The following is a 23,000-nucleotide window of genomic DNA, read 5'->3' as shown; positions in this document are numbered from 1 at the left end:
GGTGGTGGTAAAGGGACTGGCCCCGACTCTGCGGGGCCCTGGGTTTACGGCTACATCTTGAAGCTTACAATATACATATCTTTAAAACTAACAATGGCAACACACAGTAGAGGCAACCTTAAATCCCTTTCAAAAGAAGTTTGAAATGCCTCCATTTCATATATGTATATTTTTAGTGTTTGTGTGAAATAAAGGTGAGAAATCAATCACAATGCAGAAGTTACTTTTGCTAAAAACCTTTCCCTAAGTAAGAAAATGCTGAGGAAGCCCTCCCAGGAGGGAGCTGGAGCTGGGGCGGGGCTGGTGGCAGCAAGATGGATGGAAGGTTGGCAGATGGGTGGAGTTTGGGAGCAGTCATCTGCATGGCAGTTTGCTTCTAGAGTTCCAGCTGAAATATGGGGGTAACTGCAGACCTGCCTGCAACTTGTAGAAATCAAACCCGTTTGATGATTCAGTTAGAGGATTAGAATCCATATCACCTCTAACCACTTGGAGAAGTTGGCCTTGGCCACAATCAGTGACCTTAAGATGGGATGGCTCTTTGGCTGGACAATTTTGGAGACTAAACAGATTTGAGCAGAATTCTTGTGCTATTTCTCCATCTGATGGTTCCTGACCTGTGGGTAGTTTAAGGTGTACGTAGTGCATTTCCTACTATTAGGGACATGAAATTGAGGTGAGGAAGGCTGGGACTGAGCTTAGCATTTCAGACGATTTCTGTTCCGAGATGCAGGCTTGCAATTTAAAGTCCCCCTACCATGGCCACATGTTTGAACCTTGAACCTCTTGCCTCAGGTCACAAGGGGTCTCTACACTTGGTTACCAGATAAACAGGCTCATGGACCATAAAAGGGGCCAGGGAGCAGCTGTGGAGGACACTTTTAAAATAGAACCATAAAACTTCCCATAGAAGGGAAGGATTTGCTCAGCTCTGAGAAACTTTGTTTAAAAAATTCCATAATTGAACAAAATAGAACAGATTGGTTGTGAAACTGACTATTCTAAGTTCTGATTACAACAAGGACAAGTTGGAAAGAATCTTACACTTTTTTGGCCAAACTCTTCATTTCACAAGAGAGGGGCCCAGGAAGGTAAAATTATGTCCTCCACGTCCAAGCCCCACAACTGTTAGCTGCAGAGATGCAATAAATGCAGTGCTTTCCCTTCTTGCTATCAAAATGGAACAAGTTGACCCTTAAATTAAAAACTGAACAACATTGTGGTAGGATAAAGGTCGTTTTATTATACAGCTTCCTAATAGATGGAGCTTTAGTGATATCAGTAGCTGCATTAATGAATATTTAAGGGGTATAAATGGAAGACATGAGTTTCCTGGGTCAGGAGAGCACTAAATAATCTGGAATTCAGGTGGCTTTCATTCCAAGCTTGCATCATGTCTCTTTTTGGCATTTACTGTGAGCAGAATCATTCAGCATCAGGAACTGGCCTTGAAATGGCCCCATGTTCTTTCCTTGAGAGATCTGTACTGTATAACTGAATATGTTCCTCATCACTAAAGTGAGAAGAATATTAGAATCTGTCTCATAGAGTTGTTATGGAAATTAAATAAGCTGCTAATATAAAGTCTTAGACCATTGGCTGGCACATAGCACACAGTCAGTAAACATTAGCTATTTTTTGCTGTTGTAATTTTGATTTTTTAAAATAATTTTTAATTTGGAAAATGTTCTAATATATAGAAAAGTTGAGAGAATAGTACAATGATCACCCAAATGCCCAACATCCAAATTTAACGACAGTTAAGGTTTTGCCATATTTGCTTTCCCTACTCTTAGGCACATGTGTGTGAGCATGTGTACTTTTTTTTTTGCTAAACCTTCTGAAAGTAAGTATTAGACATTGTGACACTTCAGCCTCACATACCTCAGCATGCATGCCCTAAAAAAGGGACAATTTCCTTCATACCATATCATTATAATAATAAAAACATGAAAAAGAATTCCCTAATAACTAATTTTTAGTCCATAATCAGATGTTCTTAATTACCCATTTTATAGCTTTTTGGGGGCCAGAATCGAATTAAGTTTCATGTAATGTATTTTGGCTTTATATTTCTTTGATTTCCTCTAATCTAGACCAGTGGCCTCCTCTTGCTCCCATGGAATTGTCTGACGTTTTGCAGTAGGAAGGTCAATTGTCTTGAGGAATGTCTTACTGTCATTATCTAATTGTGGTGTGATTTAACTTATGTCTCTGCCTTGTATATTTCCTATAAGTTGGAAGTGAGGTCTAAAGGCCTCCTTATATTCAGGATAAATATTTGGGGGAGAATACAGTGCTTCACAGGTTCTGTTGGCCCTTCATGTTTTGTCACTTCTGTAGGCACATCGTGTCAGGCATGTCCTTAGCTATTCTTACCAAGAAGTGATACAGTACTTAAACCTTCCTCAGTGGTCCTTTGATTAACACACCCAGGACATGGTACCAAAAAGCAGTTAACCTCTGTGTGTCATGTGGTGGTAGTAAAGGGGTGAGAGACCACAACCATCACCACCAGCAACAGCAGAATCACTGACTGACACTAGAGACTTCGGATTATTCAGTATCTAGGCTGGTCATATAGAGTATCTCCTGTGAGTTTTGGGGTTAAATTTTCAAAATTTAATTCAATGAATTAAACATTTCCAAATATTGCTTTGGGCCAGATATTGTGCCGTATACCTGGGATGAGAGACAAAGCTGGACCTGAGCGTTACAGTCTAGTGACTTCTCAAAATTCTCTCAACAGTGGCTAAAGGGGATTACTAATTTTACTCTCATTAAGGCCATTATTTGTAGGCTTTAGGAACCAGGTTAATATATTTATCTTTAGTTCTTCAATTATTCTCAAAGTTCAAACAGAGCTGAACCAGGGGATAACACAGCAGATGAGGCCATCTACAGAAGAGACTTAGGAGGATGTGGTTAGATAATATTCAATGAGTGATGAGTTAACATTCTTTCCACTCACCCAGCTGTCATCTGACAGCCAACTTCAGGTCAGGAAATTAGCTTGGGGTAGGCATGAGAAGCTAAAATTTACTCAATTGCAGTTTCTGCCTTGTCTGGAGATTAGTATTATTCTTATCTATGGATTTTTTTCTCCACATAATAATTATCACATGTCAGTTAAGTGGGTTCAGACCCTGGGTTTCCCTTTAATGGCAGTGTGATTTGGGACAATTAACCTCATAGGTTCCATATCCTTTTTTTTTAGTTGTCTTAAAATATACATAACACAAATTTTTACGATGTTAAAGTATACAGTCCAGGGCTTCCCTGGTGGCGCAGTGGTTGAGAGTCCGCCTGACGATGCAGGGGACACGGGTTCGTGCCCCGGTCTGGGAAGATCCCACATGCCGTGGAGTGGCTAGGCCCGTGAGCCATGGCCACTGAGCCTGCGCGTCCAGAGCCTGTGCTCTGCAAGGGGAGAGGCCACACCTGTGAGAGGCCCGCGTACTGCAAAAAAAAAAAAAAAAAAAAAAAAAAAAAAAATTATAGAGTCCAGCAGCATTAAGTATTAAGTACATTCACAATGTTGTGCAACTCACCACCACCCTCTATTTCCAGAATTTTTCATCATCTCGAACAGAAGGTCTGTACCCATCAAACAATAACTCCTGTTCTCCCCTCCCCTCACCCTTTGGTAACACCTATACTACTTTCTGTCTCTATGGATTTGTCTATTCTAGGTACCTAAGTGGAATCATATAATATGTGTCTGACTCATTTCACTTAGCACACGTCTTAAAATTTTTTTTTTATTGCAGTATGGTTGATGTGCAATATTATATAAATTATAGGTATGCAATACAGTGATTCATAATTTTAAAGGTTATACTCCATTTATAGTCATTATAAAATATTGACTACATTCCCCATGTGGTACAATATATCCTTGTAGCTTATTTTATATATAATTGTTTGTACCTCTTAATCCCCTACACCTGTAATGCCCCTCCCCTCTTCCCTCTCCCCACTGGTATCCACTCGTTTGTTCCCTATATCTGTGAGTCTTAAGCATAATGTTTTAATGTTTCATCCAAGTTGTAGCATTTACTAGAATTTCCTTCCTTTTTAAGGCTGGATAATATTCCAGTATATATACATACCACGTTCTGTTTATCCTTTCATCCAGTCATGGATATATGGGCTGTTCCCGTATCTTTTATAGGGAACGATAAAAACTTTTTCACAGGGTTGTTGTGAGGCTAAGATAACCAGGAAGAGGCCTGGTACATAGTAGGTGTTCAGTTAATGTTATTTTCTTCCTTTCTCTCTGGTATAAAAGTTCATGTATTTCTTCTAGCACTTAAGTAAGGGAGTGTGATGAGAAGGACAGGATAATTATTTTCCTTTTCCTGTGCCTTTCTCACCCTCTGTTATAAGTCCTTTAATTAATAGCTTGGCTCTTTAAATTATTTATGGAAGTTTTTGTGGGGATATGCTGGGTGTGGGAGGGGGGATGGAGAGGGCAGGATGAGGCTGGAAGACAGAAGCAGGCATCCAGCGGGCTATATGTTGCTGGGCTGAAGAATACTTGTTAGCTGAAGGATTTGCTGGCTTTTTCCAAAACAGCAATAGAGCTCATGGTAGAGATAGAGATCTTTGAAACTTGACCCTCCTTATTGCAAAAGCCTCAAGTGTTCAGATCTGGGCCAGCAGGACTGGAAAATGAAGATTTTTATCTCACTTCAGTGCTTTTCTTCTTTCTAGGGCAGGAGCTTCCCCCCAAATTGCAGTAGAAAAGGGCAAAAGGCTGTTTTCCTTCTGTAACTTAGAGGAAATACGTGTTTCAAAGGATCCTCAGAAAGAACATATTTAATTTTGAGTTTGAAGGGGTTCAGAGCATGCTACCCCTTAAGATATGCCACTCTGACATAGGATTATTTTCAGCAAAAGGCAATTGAGAAAAAACAGACACGAGAAAAACTCCCTGCCCTCCCCCTCTCTACTTGGAAAGGCAGGATGATTCTTAATCATTGGAGACAACTCCGGACTCTTATCAGCCCCAAAATGGCACCAGAGGAAACTAGGTAACAAACTTTGCTAACTAGCCCTTATTTTCCACTGGTTTTCCCCATATATTTACCTTCTCACAATTTGCTGCCCCTAAAATCTTAAAGTCCTCTTCCTTTGTCTAGTCACATCTCTACAAATGTATTGTTCTTTTGCTAAGATGCTATATAAACCTAAATTCGAACCCCCCTTTCACTGAATTCTCTCACGTGTATGCATGATACACATTTTGACGAACTTCTGTTTCACTCTTGTTAATCTGTCTTTCGCCTGTCCAATTTGCAGGGCCCATGAACCTAAGATGGGTAGTGTAAAATATATTTTTTTCTGCCTTACAAATTCTTCTTGTGGAAGAGAAGTGGTGTAAGAGCTTCTAGAAGCCAATCACAGTAGGCTTCTCTCTTTTAGACACCAATGCCCAGACAGCCAGAGAGACTTCCCAGCTGGGTCACAAAACAGACTGGTTCAGAGTAGGGACTAAAACCTAAATCTCTTATGCCTAGCTGAGTGCATTCTTTTGCTGCTTTACAAATCAGCTGATGTCTAGCCAATTTTCCAATCTTTGAGTTGTAAGGGAAGTCCCTGGGATACTCTTACTTAAAGGTTTCCTGAAGTTTCTGTTTGGGAGCAGTACTCATTGAATAACTACCTACTGTATGCAGAGTCTTTTACTGGGCACTGTGAAGGAGAAGTGAAAGAGATGAAAGTCATGGTGGAATGGGAATCCTGGAGAGGAAGAATGAATACCCGAAAACAGGGTGAGGGCATATTAGTGAGGCAGTAATTGATATCTGTAGTGGGCTTAGTGATGGCCCCCCCAGAAAGATATGTCCATGTTCTAATCTCTAGAAACTTTTTTATGAGGTAAAAGATTGCATATTACTTTCTTTCTATGGCAAAAGACATGATTAAGTCATGGATCTCGAGAGTAGGAGCTTATCCTAGATTATCTGGATGGGCCCTAAATGCAATATCAAGTATCTTTACTTATTTATTTATTTAAAAAATTGGGGGCCACACCGTGCGGCATGTGGGATCTTAGTGCCCCGACCGGGGATAGAACCCCAGCCGCCTGCAGTGGAAGCGTGGAGTCTTAACCACTGGACCGCCGGGGAAGTCCCAATATCAAGTATTTTTAAAAAAACACAGATGGCGGGAGGTTAAGACAGAAGAGTAAGAGGCAACAGAGATTGGAGTGATGCAGCCCAAAGCCAGAACTCCTGGAGCCACCAGAACCTAGAAGAGACAAGGAATGGATTCTCCTCTAGCGCCTTTGGAGAGAATTTGGCCCTACCAACTCCTTGATGTTGGCCTCCAGGATGTAAGAGAATAAATTTCTGTTGTTCTGAGACACTCAATATTTGGAGATTTGTTACAGCAGCCACAGGAAACTGATGTCTAACCTTTGACTTAAAAAAATTATTGCACATATTTAATGTATATGTTTTGTGGGTTTGAACATATTTTGGATAAATACCCAGAAGTGGGATTGTTGGATCATATGGTAGTTCTATTTTCAATTTTTTGAGGAAACTTCATGGTGTCTTACACAGCAGCTGTTCCATTTTACATTTCCACCAAGAGTGTACAAGGTGGGGTGATTATTTCCTTTATTGTGCTGAAACTTTTTAGTTTGACGTAGTTCCTGTTTGTCTAACTTTTTTTTTTTTTTTGTGGTACGCGGGCCTCTCACTGCTGTGGTCTCTCCCGTTGCAGAGCACAGGCTCCGGACACGCAGGTTCAGCGGCCATGGCTCATGGGCCCAGCCGCTCCGCGGCATGTGGGATCCTCCCGGACCGGGGCACGAACCCGCGTCCGCTGCATCGGCAGGTGGACCCCCAACCACTGCGCCACCAGGGAAGCCCTGTTTGTCTAATTTTGCTTCTGTTGCTTGTGATTTTGGTGTCCTATCCAAGAAAGTATTACCAAGCCCGATGTTATGGGGTTAATCTCTAACCTTTATTTTTCTTCCTTGTCATATCTCAAGGGATGTGGAGCAAATCCCTAGTCCCCTTCTCTCTGTTTGTCTAGTTATGTCTCTCCCTGCCTTGAGAGGTGTAGAATGTAGATCTCAGAATCATAGAAGTAGATCACTTAGTCCTTTGGTTTCACTTTACAGATGAAGTGAGTGAGGCCCAGAGAGGTGAAGTGACTGGTCCACACTCTCACAGCTGCTTACTGTGAGCCTAGGATTGGAACCCAGGTCTTTTGAGACCTGGATTTTACTCTTTGTTTTCCGCTTGGAGCCTAGAGAGAGGGAACTAGCAATTGAGTTAAGAAACAGGGGTTCACAACCACAGAAAGATAACATGAGCAAAGCACAGATAAAGTGCCGAAGCATGAGTAGAGTCTAGACAGTAACCGGGGAGTTCCATAGGCTTTCCTACCAGGACACATTGCTTATTCACCCGCTTCTCTCCATCTCCCTTGGCAGCACCTCCCTACTTAAAGGCCCCTAGGGGCTTCTTATCCTCCTTAGATGAAGATCCAAGTTCCTGATTGTTGCCACCAGGCCTTACGTGATCCAATACCTGCCTCTTCCCCAACCTCATTTTCCATCACTGTCTTCATCCCTCACTGCCCTCCAGCAACCCCAGCCTGGTCAGGACTTGACCTGATCCTGGAGCAGCCCAAGATCTTTCCTGCCTTTGGGCCTTTGCATTTACTCTGTTGTTTGTCTAGAATGTTTTCCTCATGGCTCTTCCTGTGGCTGACTCATGTTTATCTTCAAGTTTCAGCTCAAATAGCTCCCCAAAGAGGGCTTAAAGTGGGCCCTGGCTGTTTCCTCCATATGTTTCTTATCACGTTCAGAATCTGTCTTGTTTATTGGTTTATTGTCTCCTCTCCCACTAGAATAAAACTGCTTTGAAAAGGACCTTGAGAAAGATATATTCTCCAGGCACCTGGAACAGTGCCTGACACATAGTAGGTACTTGATAAATGTTTGTTGAATGAAGGCGTTTACCAGTTTTCCTAAACTAGGTTGCCTGAGGAATTACTGTTCCTACAAAAAAGATTTAAGAGTTTTTGTATCCTCTGGAACATCCATAATACATATCAAAATCTCTGAGACGTTCTAAAGTAAACACTTAAAAAAACTCAGCAATCCCCAAGTGTATTTGACCACATATCCTTTTGTCAAGGAATGAGTATGAATATCCTTGAGTGTAGTTGCTCCACAGAACACAGTTTGGGAATTTCTGGTATAAAAATCCTGCTGCATTCTGTTAAACTACCAGTTTGTTTGCAAATAGCTGGTTGACTCCAGACTATACACATGTGTGTGTGTGAACACAGTTTTGTGTATGGAAACAGCAGAGTAAAGTTGGTAACAGAGCTGGCTTAGTGATGGTGACACAGAAGGAAGATTCACAGGATGGAGAAATAGGAGACTCTAAGGTCGGCCCATGGATCACTAACACTGAATGGAGGGAAAATGGGTGGGACAAGTTCTCAGCTTCTCAGTGGACTTTGACCATGGCCTGGACAAACCAAGAAGTTGCTGTGAACAGCCCACTGAAAGCTCCAGCTCTGCTGCTCCAAGTGCTTCATATTTCCACAGTGGCTGTCCTGTTCTGGAAAATGGGCTTTCTCATCACATCCTGTCTGGCTGACCTGAGAGTCACCTAAAAATGTTTAACTTTGCTTTCTAATAAGAAAAATGATCTGTCAGTCATTGCTGCATTTTTTTTAGTACTCCCCCCCCCACCAAATTATGTCTTTTCTTAAACACCCCAGTGAGAACAGAGCCCTTAGGTCACAGTTAGTAAGATCAAATATTTTCCTTTTCTAGCTGGCCAACCTGAAGTTCAGAGAGGAAAAGTGAGATGCTCAGCGATCTCTGTGGCGAAGGCTAGAATAGGAGGATTTGTTCCCACATGGTCACCTACCCTTTTCTCTGAAGCACACCACCTGGGCAGTTCCTCAGAATACGAGGCCACACAACTTGGTTTCCAAGCATACAGGTCTCTTTTATTTTCCACTCTCCTTCTCCCTTCCCCTCACTCTCAAGTGAAAATGCAAACCATATACATTATCCTACACATCTCTTGGTAAGTTCAGCACTGGCCCATCTGAGGGTCCTTGCTCTGGGATGATAATAGTGGTCTCCAGGTAGGTTTTTCTTTTAAACGTTTTATTGAAATATATCATATATACTAAAAAAGTCATATATGTAGACTGAATGAATCTTTAGAAGCTGAATACACCCTTATAACCAGCACTGAGAACAAGAAACAGAATATCACCAGCTCCCCAGGACCCCCGATCACCCTCTCCTCCCGCTGCAGGCGTGGAGACATATACCACAGTGTAATAATCCAGTCTACTGTTAATGGCAGGTCCCTAGGTTTTAGTAGTAAATTCCACAGATGTTCAGTATAGTTGATCAAGACTATTTAGGTATGGCAGTGGGATGGGTCTTCATCGGGTGATATCTGGAATAACCTATAGTTTTTTCCCTTTTGAGGGTCAATAACAGAGGCCTTGTTTTCTGAGAAATATCTACCAGATTGGCATCGTGGGAATTTGCCTTCTGGTGTGACCCCATCGGTTCCCTGTGCAAAGACATGTCAGGATGGAAGGACATCAGGGCAATTTAGAGTCAAGCCTACTTCCTCTTCTCTCTCATTACCAGCTGATCAGTCAGTGTCATCTTGTCAGCAATGGAACTTTTGACAAAACCAGAAGTAACTTTCTTAGGAAGTAGGTTTTGAATGTGTGTTTGATGGGAATCTTCAGAATCTTCATATTCAAAAAAAGCTGTTTTATAGATAAGCTAAGAGGTAAATGAAGCCCCTAAATAAATTATCCCAGGCAAACTAAGTCTTCAAAATAAGATAGGAAGGGATGAGAAAGAGAAGTGTCCTGTGACATTTGGATATGCATTACAAAAGAGAAGGAACTGCTGAGAGGTTCAAAATCATCCTGGCTAGGTTAACTTCCTCAGGGTAGGCTGTGACGATGTGAGAGAGTGGCAGGGACATATACACACTACCAAATGTAAATTAGATAGCTAGTGGGAAGCTGCAGCATAGCACAGGGAGTTCACCTCTGTGCTTTGTGACCACCTAGAGGGGTGGGATAGGGAGGGTGGGAGGGAGGGTGACACAAGAGGGAAGAGTTATGGGAACATATGTATATGTATAACTGATTCACTTTGTTGTAAAGGAGAAACTAACACACTATTGTAAAACAGTTATACTCAAATAAAGATGTTAAAAAAAAAAAAAGAAGTAACAACACTTCGGGGATTACCATCTTTTAAAAAATAACACCTGTGTTGTTTTGCTTTTAAAATGATCACTTGTTGCCCCAGTAAAATTTTTTTTTAAAAATGATCACTTTTAATTTTTTTCAACCTAGAAAACATAGAAAAACAGAGCAAAATTTTTTAAATGCTAATTTCGCAATTGGGGATTACCATTATTAACTTTTTGATGAATATCCTTTTAATCTATATACATCTATTCATATGCCTTTTTATAAGGATAATAGTATACTTACTGCTCTGCAACTTGCTTTATTTCTCTCAATGTGTGTCATAAGCTTTCTATGCAGATAAGGCACACAGGCAAGTTAAAAACCTCTGGTTTCTCATTTGAGAAAAACACAATAGGGAAGGTAAAATGTAAACAAATGTAAAATAGTCACAATTTATCACGAAGATTTCCCCATTAACTACTCTTCTACAGTATGATAGTTAATGATCATATTTCTTCCATCTTGAAGAGGTGTCATAATTTATTTAACATCCTCTATGTGAGGAGATGAGGCAGTTTCTAATTACTCATTACTAGAATGGACACTGCAGTGGATAGTCTTAGGAATCTCTATGCATGTTCATTACTGTTTACTTAGAATAAATTCCTGGAAGAGGAATTGCCCGGTCCAAAGCTATGCACTGTTCAATGCGTTTTGATACTGCTTCCCTTATTGCCCTCTAGAGAGGTTGTACCAGTTTACAGTCACACCAGCAGCTTTTATGAGTGTTTACCAGTGCTGAGAAAGTGTGAGGATTCAAAGAAATCTCTGGAAATGTGACAGGGGATATATGGTACTTTGTGGATTTTTTAACTTGTGTTGTACATGGCGTGTCTGTTCTCATCCTACCTCTGACACCTTTCACAATAGGGCCACCGCCTATTTTCCCAGTCCTGTCTCCTATTCTAACCACACACACACACTCACACACACACTCTCACACACACACACACACACACACACACACACACACATTCATGCGTTCCTAACTTTATTTTTCTTGCTTCTTTTCCCCAAATGACACTCATACTCCATCCACTCCCACCTTAGCCTTCCCAATAATATGTGTCAAAATCCATCATTTGAGACTCTTTCAAAGGCCACATCCATCATCAGGTCTTTTTTGACACTCTCAAGCAAATGTAATCTTTCCCATTTCTCCTGTAGCTCTTTTCTGTTACTTAACCTTGCTCTACCCTAGTCATAGCCATAGTCAGTTGCAGAAGGAGGGCTGTGGCCCACGTCTTAGTGCTCTCTGGCACTAGAGGCAATTCATAGTCCCCTGCTGCACTCAGTTTTCTCATTTGTAAACTGAAGAAGACTAATTCAGCTTAGATGGCTTTAAAAGACCATTTCACCTTTAACAATTTATCATTCAGTCTTTATATATGACTTATCCCATGACTAGGCCAGAGATCCTTAAATTTCCTGAAGCCACAGATGCCTTTGAGAATCTGATGAAAGTTCTGAGCCTTATTTTTTTCCCAATGGATTTAGAAGTATGGATATTTAATAACAATATGGTTATTAAAGCATCACTCGAAGCCCACATAAGGCCCTGCGGTTAAGAACTATGGCTCCTTAAGTCTGTGTTTTGTTAATTTTTGTTTCTCTCTTGAATATAGTAGGAAAGCTCAAAAAATATTTGTTACAATGAACCATTCGAACAGGAAGGTGGTGAGACTAAAACATGATGATGTGAGTTTACTCTTTGGGGTTTAAGGATAAATTTCATTCCTTTCTAGTCACCGTGGTGTTAAACCTCTACCCACGTCAACACATAAAAAAATCAAATTGAGAGGCTTTCAAAATACGTTTGAAATAGACCATGACCTTTAGTCTTTTAGACCCTCTTAAACGTCAAGCATTTTGGTGAACCCTACATAGCAGTTTGCAGTTTCAAATGTCCTGTCAGAGGACTGCAGATCAGCAAGCAGTTATAATGTAATGGTTTTCCTCTAACAGGTGGACACAGATTTTTAAGAGTTCATAGGGTAGGAGTAGATTGGGAGAAGATAAACCAGGCATTTTTCATATAAGTCTGCATTACTAGAAAATACAAAAATGCTCTCTAAATGAAGCCCAGTATTTACACAGGCTTGCATTAAAAACAAAATCCTGTTGACAGCTCCCAAGATCTTTATCTGGCTCTATCACTAAAGGGAAAATATTGTGAGTGCCATTAACCCACAAGCAGATCTTGCTCTTGAGAGTAATGGGAGTGGAGAGTTGGTATCTGCCTGCTGCCTGAACTAACTGATCTACACTCTTGTATGTGCTCCCTGTTTTTTTTTTTTTTTTTTTTTTTTTTTTTTTTTTGCGCTATGCGGGCCTCTCACTGTTGTGGCCTCTCCCATTGCGGAGCACAGGCTGCGGACGCGCAGGCTCAGCGGCCATGGCTCACGGGCCGAGCCGCTCCGCGGCATGTGGGATTTTCCCGGACCAGGGCACGAACCCGTGTCTCCTGCCTCGGCAGGCGGATTCTCAACCACTGCGCCACCAGGGAAGCCCATGTGCTCCCTGTTTTTAGACTGTTTCCCCGTTTGTTCCTCCTTCTTACTTCATAGTATAAATGGAAGTTAATGCAATATAAAGTGCTTAGTCAGTTTGGGGGCATTAATCCTTTGTTCTGAACTTGGGTGCAATTCCGTGCTAGAACTGAGAGCAGCGACTTGATCCTGTGTCCTGGGGCTGTGTTACTCACTTTCTCTAATTTCACCTCCATCCAAGCAAACAAACAGGCCTGCACTCTGACCCACCATGCATGGCAGTAGGGAGCTTAATATTTTTTTTTGATGACGTTGGCATGTTGTGACAACATGCACTTGCACAGGATGAGAAGGTGACGTACATTATTGATGATTCCAGTTTTCCATCATCTGTGTTGCTCCGTCATCTGAATCACCCAGGTTTGACTCATCTCCCCACAGTAGTCATTGGACCCAAGTTTCTGCAGCCCAGTCCTGGATTTCTTTTGTTCAAACTTACCCTACTGAAAAAAATGCAAAACCCATCTGGTATATGAACAATATATGTGGCTTATGGGTGTAGGAGCCCTAGCTTAAGGGGCAAAAATTGGTGAAGTGCCCCTGCCTCAGAGAAACAGCCCCTGAGTCTCAAGATGAAGTTAGGCTCTCCGGTTAGAAACTCTCATACTAGAGAATAGGAAACTCACATTTCTCCATGAGGAATTGTGTCTTTTCTCTATACCTAGGGTTTAACAAAGTAGATACTCAAAAAGATTTATTGAATAAATTATTATTATTATTATTACTACCACCACTACTACTATTAAAAGTAGTAGTAGAAAATATTTGTAGAGTTATTTACAGTTTACAAAGTACTATGCATTACCTCGATAGATCTTAAAAACATAGTGCTTAGTGAAAAAGAAATCGTTCAAGCTCTATATCACAATACCCTTTACTTATATTTAAAACACATAAGTAGGGACTTTCCTGGTGGCACAGTGGTTAAGAATCAGCCAGCCAATGCAGGGGACACGGGTTCGAGCCCCGGTCTGGGAAGATCCCACATGCCGCGGAGCTACTAAGCCCGTGCGCCACAACTATTGAGCCTGTACTCTAGAGTCCACGAGCCACAACTACTGAAGCCTTCATGCCTAGAGCCCCGTGCTCTGCAACAAGAGAAGCCACCACAAGGAGAAGCCAGCGCACTGCAACGAAGAGTAGCTCCTGCTCCACCGCAGCTAGAGAAAGCCCGTGTGCCGCAATGAAAACCCAATGCAGCCAAAAATAAAAATAAATTAATTAAATTAAAAAAATAAAACACATAAGAATACAAATCAGCACTATATACATTTTAAATATTCTCATACACCTAAGCATGTATAATAAACATGTTAGAGAGAGAGAGAGAGAGAGAGAGAGAGTCTGGGGGGAGAACAGCAGTGGTGTAGAGAATAAATTGAGAAACATATAAAATTAAGCAGGGGGCTTCCCTGGTGGCGCAGTGGTTGAGAATCCGCCTGCCGATGCAGGGGACACGGGTTCGTGCCCCGGTCCGGGAAGATCCCACATGCCGCAGAGCGGCTGGGCCCGTGAGCCGTGGCCGCTGAGCCTGTGCGTCCAGAGCCTGTGCTCCACAACGGGAGAGGCCACAACAGTGAGAGGCCCGCGTACCACAAAAACCAAAAAAAAAAAAAAAAAATTAAGCAGGAGTGAATCCTCACACAGACTAAGGATAATAGGAAATTGGGGACTGAGAATCCCAGAGTTGAGAGTGATTATCTCAACTCTGACCTAAGGCCAAGGAGAGAGATTCAACTAGATTAGATTTTGGGAAAATCTAGAGTAATTATTTATACTATATTTTGAGTACATTCAATTTCTCAAATACCTGATTTTTTTTAAAGGATAGTTACCTTTTTAAAAAATTTTAAATTAATTAATTTACTTTTGGCTGTGTTGGTCTTTGTTGCTACGTGCAGGCTTTCTCTCCTTGTGGCAAGTGGGGGCTATTCTTCGTTGCGGTGCGCAGGCTTCTCATTGCAGTGGTTTCTCTTGTTGCGGAGCATGGGCTCTCGGCATGTGGGCTTCAGTAGCTGTGGCACATGGGCTCAGTAGCTGTGGCACACGGGCTTAGTTGCTCTGAGGATCTTCCTGGACCAGGGCTTGAACCTGTGTCCCCTGCATTGGCAGGCGGATTCTTAACCGCTGAGCCACCAGGGAAGCCCTCAAATACCTGATTCTTGACTCAATGTTCCCTTACTCCTCAAAACCAATGTCCTATTCCTCTTCCTTCTCTCTCTCTTTTCTCTTGCTCATATACTCTCAAAACATCTTCATCAAAAATAAATGATTATCCATGCAGCAACATGGATGAATCTCAAAGCATCATGCTAAGTGAAAAAAAAGCCAGATTCAAAAGGCTCTATACTGTATGATTCCATTTATATGACATTCTGTGAAACGTGAAACTATAGCAACAGAAACAGGTCAATGGCTGCCAGAGACTGAAGGTGGGCAAAGAGGATTGACTACAAAGAGAGAAATTTTTGGAATGATGGAAGTATTCTATATCTTGACTATGGTGGAAGTTACACAACTATATTAGTCAGCTAGGACTGCTCTGATAAAATACCACAGATGGGGTGGTTTAAACCAATAATTTCTATGAATATCCAGAACAATACAATACCTTCATGATCTATTTGATCTATTTCTTTAATGAGGAGAAAACCCCTAGACATCTCCCCTGAAGTGGTAATATTGAATGAGTTAAGTGTATCCTTGAAGTCATATTGTTTTTGATTCTATAATATGGTTAATAGAACATTTCAGGGCAGAGAGTTCTTGCAGAATAAAGTTGCAAATGTATGCTATTAGGAATCCATTGGGAGATTGGTCTGGAGGAGCAGATTGGAAAGGCTGTAGATAGCCTTCGGTGGTAGCCAAATTCCTATTTTTCTGGGTAACTTGTTGGGGGTTAGTTGAGGTCAAACTTAAAATAATTGAGGACAGATTTGGGGGCAAGCAGGCTGGTACTGTGGAAAGTGTATGGCCTTGAAATAAATCTTGAATTTAGATGGATAGACATGGGTTTCAATACTGGTTTCTCCACTTATTACCTTGGAAAAGTTATTTAACCTCTCTGGATCTTTATTTCCTTATCTGGAAAATGAGCAAATGAAAGCTAGCATGCAGTGTTGTCACGAAGATTTGAAATAAAGAATGTAAAACCCCAGCATGGGGAGCTTAGTAGGTACTCAGCAATCTATAGCATTTACTCTTCATTGTGATTTGGACAGCAGAATTCAGAATAGGTCAGGCCCAGAGGTAGAATGAACACCTGGGCCTATGGTGTCATGGGGCTCTGATGTGGTTTAATACTCTGGAGAAATCCTTTGGAGGCCTGTTTCTGTGTCTAAGGAATGATGGAAGACTTTTTTTTTTCTCCTCTAGAACCCCATAACTACTTTCTGGAGCTCTCTGTTAAGAGTCTTTCCCTTATTATGACATTTAGTGCCTAAACAGGTGGGGGCTTATTTGTATTTACCCAGGGGCATTTGGTCTCTGAGTCAAAAGGAAAAGGTCGTTCTTCTGCCCTAATTGGGGCTTCCAAGCGTCCCTCCAGGTTCGATAGTAGTACAGTTATGGGGGTGAACACATAATAGGAGAGTGTTGACTGGTAAGTCCCTGGCTCAGTGTGGTAGCAGGTGTGCTGAATTAGAAAAGAGGAAGGCTGGATCATTGAGCTTTTTTTTCCCCTAAGCAGGTGATTTCAGGTAAATAATTGTTCCTCTTTGGGTTTCATTTTCTGACTATATGAAGAAAGGACATTGAGTTAAATGATTTTTAAAGTCCTTTCCAGCTAAGATATTCGAATATTCTATGGTTTGAAACTGGAGAAGGACCTTGATTGATTTATACAAGGCTTGACAGTATCCACCTGTGTGGAGTCCTGTGCTGTGTTTTTGACAGACAGGGATGAACAAGCCAGACATAGCCCACTCCCAGCCTGAGCCTGTATCTCTGTCACACTGCTGTCTGTCCAAGGTCGATTCCTATTTAACACTTTTAATAGTGACATACAAGGCATGTTCATTCCATTTGCGGGAAGTTCAGAGCTGGGTGTGTTGACCTTGTAGAATTTGATTCTTGCAGTATCAGGGTAAACAACAAAACACTTTTAAAATTTAAAAAGATGGACCAAAACTCACAAGATAATACATAAGGTACAATTAAGTACAAATAGAAGGAAAATCCTTAACTCAGATTTAAAATAGATCAATGTACAGGTACAGGATAAGACATATTGGGTGGTAGCTTTAAGCATCTGACATGCTTTTCTGCTCAGCCTCTAAACGGTACAGAGTCACAAAGTAACATTGGTCACAGAGTCAGAGAAGGATTGAGTCTCCCTAAGGTCTCTGTGCCTGATAGTTTTATAACACCTGCGATGTGGCTGGGAACCAGTTCTACCATCTCTTCCACTCCCATCCCTTCTTTCTTCTCTTTGCTCCTTTGAGAGCAGGCTGTGCCTTATCTAACACTGTATCCACTCCTGCATTTCTAGTCCACAGTTCTTTGACCTGCCCATGATAGGCAATTTTTTTTTCAGTGAAATTTGCTCTTTATTTGGGGACCAAGGAAGGACCAGCCCTCCAGCTCAGGGGGCGGGGGCACCAAGAAATGGAATGAGAACCCCACCCGGAACCCTCCCTAGACGCAGCAGGTGGGGAGAGGAATCCCATGATAGGCAGATAATACAATAGAAATACTACATTATTTTACCACAGTCCATGTGAATTTTAATTGATATCAGTGAACCATGTGATAGAGCTGTCAGGAAATACCAAGTTCATCTTGGCCTGTGTTAACAGAAGTGTGCAGTGGGCAGTAAGAGAACTCTGTATTCTGTGCTAAGCAGAAATGTTCACAAACATTGTGTCCCGTTTTGAATATCACATTTAATGAGAGACATTAAAATTGGAGACCGTCCAAAGAATAATGAACAAGTTGGTGGCAGCATAGCAGTTAAACCCATCCACTTTGGAGTCAGCAGACGTGCTCAGGTCTAAGCTCTGACACTTACTGTGTCATCTTGGGGAAGTTACTTAACCTCCCATAGCCTCAGTTTCCTTATCTATGCAATGGAAATAACTGTACCTGTCTCATGGAGCTATGGCAAGGATGATGAGGATGATGATGAATTATGATCTATATTTGAGGGAATTAGAATTGTTTAGCCAGAAAATTGAAGATCTGATGGGAGGGGATGAGGGAAGTGAAAAGGAGGTGAGATCTATCTTTCGATATTTGAATAACTATTAGGAAGAGTTAATGGATTTATTTTGGGTGATTCACATGACAAAATTAGGTCAAGTAGTAGGATTTGCAGAGAAGAAGATGATATTATCTCAACACATGGCAGAAAATTTTGACAAATAGCATTGTTAAAAAATGCAATTCAAGACCATTACCAGAGTGTTCAAGCAGGTGCTGACTTCCATGTCTTAGGATGGTACAGAGAGGAGTCCTGTGTTAGGTGAGTGAGTTTGGGCTCTTAGGTTCCCAAACTTAGCTGTGCCTCAGAATCATCTGGGAGCAGAGTTCAGGAATCTCTAATAAGCTCCTTAGGTGGTTCTGATAAAGTCAATACCTGAACAGGCAATTTAGACCCCTTGGACTGGAGGATGGGTCTCCTTGTATCTGTTTAAGCTGTGATGGGATTCTGGTGGGAAGGTGCTGTGAGCCAGGAGACAGGAAGATAAAAAAGCATCAAGCATATTTTGGAGTCTCTGGGGTCAAATGGAGGTTTCATGTAGAAGTGTGGCTGGGGTCTGGTTGGAAAAAAGTTAGGGCCAGTGTGTGGAGAGCTTTAGATGTGACGTATGGGAGTTTGAGGTTGTATCACACAGGTTTCCATGATAAACGTAATGCAAAGGAAGTTACAAAAATTCCTCATTCTGGAAGGGTGAATAAAGGCAATTCCAGACACTACATTTCTTTCCTCTTGGAGTTCACCATCTTGGAACCTATAGCTTGACTCATCACCTCCCATTTTCTTCATTCCTGAGCTACTCTTAGTTGGACAATGTGTGGTGATAGATCCATGATGCATCTTTAATGCACCTTTGCATCCCCAGTATGTGGAAAGAAAGTGAAGACTTTCACGTAGGTAGTTCTCGCAGGTAGTAGAGGAAGCACCCACAGGTCTGCTCAAGTGCAAAGCAACAGCCTCATGATCACAGTCCTGATGATGTCAGAGGTGCCAAGGGCTGGAAGCCAAAGTTCAGAGATTTCCTCTTAAGGGAGAAGTTCTTCTGCCTACGTCCAACCTACTGAATTCCTTAATGTAAGCACTTTTGTTTTTATCTCAAGGCAATTCTTAAGTTAATTAGTTGCAATTATTAGCTCTACTGCAGTAGAATGCACAATAACAGAGGGGGAAATGAGGCCATGGGGGTGATACAGCCTAGATAGGAACTGCAACTGATCACACTGACCAACTGCAGTCTTAAAAATACTCTAGGGGCTTCCCTGGTGGCGCAGTGGTTGAGAGTCCGCCTGCCGATGCAGGGGATGTGGGTTCGTGCCCCGGTCCGGGAAGATCCCACATGCCACAGAGCGGTTGGGCCCGTGAGCCATGGCGGCTGGGCCTGCGCGTCCAGAGTCTGTGCTCTGCAACGGGAGGGGCCCCAGCAGTGAGAGGCCCGAGTACCGCAAAAAAAAAAAAAAGAAAAAGTCTAAAACCAAAACCTATTCCTGAATCCTCAGGAGCCAAGGATACGTAGAAGTGCAACACATAAGGCAAATACTGTACTTTCACAGTGTTCCTTCTCATATCTGCCCACATCCTGAGGCAATGATCCTGAAGCTGGTTCAGCAGGCAAAAAGAACAGTGGGGCTTGTCAGAAGCTCTATGTTTAAAGGCTTGCTTTTCTTTTTCAGCTGTGGGATTGGGGCCAGTCAGTTCCACTAACTGTTTGGAAGTAGAGACCTTGTAGGGTGTTGGGAGCCTGTGTGTGAAGCACCTATGACCATACTTATAGTTTGATAAATTCCGATTGAGTCTGTGATGGTCTCCACTGTAACCTGGTTCTCTGGCTAAGCCGATACACGATTTGCTTGGCCTTACCTTTGTGCCTTCTAGAAGACACCACTATTTTCTAGGATTGTCTCCACTATTCTAGTAGTGTTCCTAGCCAAATATATCTAAATTTGCATCTTTTCAGTGAGTAGTATAAGAAGGTGTTTAAGGTTTTGGGACATCTATTAGTTTCTTAGAGCTGCTGTAACAAAGTTCCAAAACCTGGGTGGCTTAAAACAACAGACATTTCTTGTTTCATAGTTCTGGTGGCTGGAGGTCTGAAGTCAAGGTGTCAGCAGGGCCACGCTCTCTCTGATGGTTCTAGTGGAGAAGGCTTCCTTGCCTCTTTTAGCTTCTGGTGTTTGCCATCAATCCTTGCCATTCTCTGGCTTGTACATGCATCATTCTAGCCACATAGCTGTCTTTTCCCTCTGTGTCTCCACACCATCTTCCCTCTGTGTGTGTCTGTGTCTGTGTCCAAATTATCCCTTTTTATAAGGACATCAGTCATGTTGGATTAGGGTCCACTCTAATGACCTTGTTTGAACTTAATTACCTCTATAAAGACCTTATTTCCACATAAGGTCAGAATCTGAGGTAGTGGGGATTAGGACCTCACCATAACTTTTGAGGGGATGCAATTCAATCTGTAACAGGAGCAATACACATCTGGGTTCAAATCTTGGCTGTGCCATCTATTAGACATGATCTTGGTCAAGCTATTCATCTCTCTAGACCTTGGTTTCCTCATCTCTAAAATCAGGACTATGTTATTCGCCACCTCGTGGGGTTGTTTCGAGGATAAAAAGAGATACTATTTGCCAAGTGTCTGGCAAGTGATGAAGGAGAAAGGCATTTTCATGGACATATCACTTTTTCTTAGAGAGAGGAAAGCCCTTTGTAGAAGTCCCCTGAAGGAGTGGGTCACATTCTCACATCCTCAATACAAGTGAGGCTGGGAAAGTGAATATCTGACATTTTGAGTCTCAACAATGAGACATGGGCCCTGCTAGCTACAAAAACGTTAATAAACTGACACCTCAATTAAATAGAGTTGGGAGACCAGGGAAGGATACTGTCATGCCCTGTAATGACAGCAGAGCCCAGGGGGAAGGAGAAAGCCTCCTCTTCTTTCCTGGCAAGGACTCAGCCAATGAAAAGCCCCAGACTCTTTTTTACTACAGACTCCCACCCTCCTTTTCTTCTTCTATAAAGCATTTTCCTTCCCTTGCCCTGCGGGGACTTGCACGTGACTTGCCATCGTTGCAGACCCCGAACTGCAATTCTCTGCTGCTCCTGAGTAAACCCATCTTTGCTAGAGAGGTATCTGGCCATCTATTTGTTTTAGTTCAGTACAGCAATGAAGAGGAAGGGTATGGGTGGGAAGTGATCATCAGATAGGCCGTCAACATTGTTTTCCCTGTAGACCCTTTCCTTTGCATTGCCCCTATAGAGGTCAGAGTGTCTCTGAATATTGTATTCAGCAGGTGCTCAGGAATGAGTTGACTACAGGTGGACAGTGGTGGAGTTGACTGGTGTTCCTCTCCCCAAAGTACATGGACCTGAATGGTAGTCCCCTTCTGTCCCTTGAGGCTTGAAGCTTAATTGAAGATGTTTCCCTTTCCTCAGAGAAGGGTACAATTTTGCCATCATGGGTACCTGAGACATTGGTCCCTTTACCATCTCAATAAAGGGCTAAGATAGAGACCAACCAGCTGTGTTGGAAACTTATTGTAGGGGGAGGTTATTCCTCAGATTTTGTTCAGCCTCAAAAAATAGGCCTCAGGTCTCCAACTATCCAGAAGTTTAGGAATAATGGCAGAAGAATTCAGGAAGATAGAAACCAGTTATTCTCAAGCCTGTTTCTTAACATGGAATCCCTCCTTCAAATAGAAGCTTACAAAGGAGCCCAATATATAAAACGTATTTCAGCAGAGCCTTTTCTGGTTGAAATGGGGTTAGTTGGGGAGATCCAGGCCTGTTGCATTTACCCTATTCCTTTGCAGTGTCTCTTAAGACACTTTTGTGGAAATAGCCACATTGTGAGTTCAAAAACCACTGGGTTAAATGTTCATTGAGGAGGATGCTACTTCCAACCCATCTCCATCATGTCGATATTTGTTCTTGAGTCTGGGGAAGGAAAATGGAACCTCTCTATAGCAGCAGGGAGCCCATAGGCCAGTTCCCCAGGTCCTGCAGACCCGTGGGCAGCCTCCTTCTCTGTGATTTCTTCTGAATTCTATAGTGCTCCATCTCCCTGACAGAGAGGGCTCTCTGTGTTCCCAGTGGGACAGCAGGACCCCACGTTTCTCCCAGGCATTGAGTCAGCCTCAGATCCTGCACTGACTTCAGGGAACAGAGGACTTCTTGGTCTTCTGATGCATAAACAAAGCTTCTAGCCTGTGTTCCCACAGGGTTCAGTATCCTTACAATGCCGCCGAAGTATACGACCAGAACTGACCTTCTCCATAGCGTGGTTTAGGACCACAGTCAGGCATGCAGATCCTTACAACATCTGAACGTGTATTTAGATCACATTCTGGCACAAATCCGGTTGTGTGCCAATGTAGCCCAGTGGCTGATATTAACCTATACCTGCTATGCTGATTTTGAACCCAGCTTTGCCTCTTTCGAGCTGTACAGACTTGGACAAATTACTTCTCAGCCTTAGTTTCATTACATATAAAATAAGGATAATAGTATTCCCATGTTAGGACTGTCCTGAGTTTTAAATGAGGTGATGTGCACAAAAACACTTGTTCCAGTGTGTTCTCTCAGTAAAAGCCCCCGCCCTGCTGCTGGTGTAGCATCAGCAGGTGGGCCTCCAACCCCATTTGAGTTGCCAACTGGATCACCAGCACCATTTTTACTGTTAACATTACCTTCGACCATTTGACCTTTCTTTCAGAAACATGATCATTGCTGAAAAATTCTCAACCTTTCTGGGAGGCAGGGCCCGGCTAGTGAGAATGTCCTATAGTAACCTCGTCACCACATCCAGTTGAGCACCACAAACAAAGGTAGAACCAAAAGAAATTGGGTGGCATCTCATGCATGCCTAGGTATTCTGTTATTTGGGCACGGGCATGGGTGAAGGGGCTGAGAAGTACACAGTGAGCTGAACAGGAAAGGCGGGGGCAGGAAGCAAGATGTGCTGTGAAAAA

This window comes from Kogia breviceps, chromosome 19 (genome assembly GCF_026419965.1).
Source record: "Kogia breviceps isolate mKogBre1 chromosome 19, mKogBre1 haplotype 1, whole genome shotgun sequence".
Taxonomy (NCBI): Eukaryota; Metazoa; Chordata; class Mammalia; order Artiodactyla; family Physeteridae; genus Kogia; species Kogia breviceps.
This window is presented reverse-complemented; position numbering follows the sequence as displayed.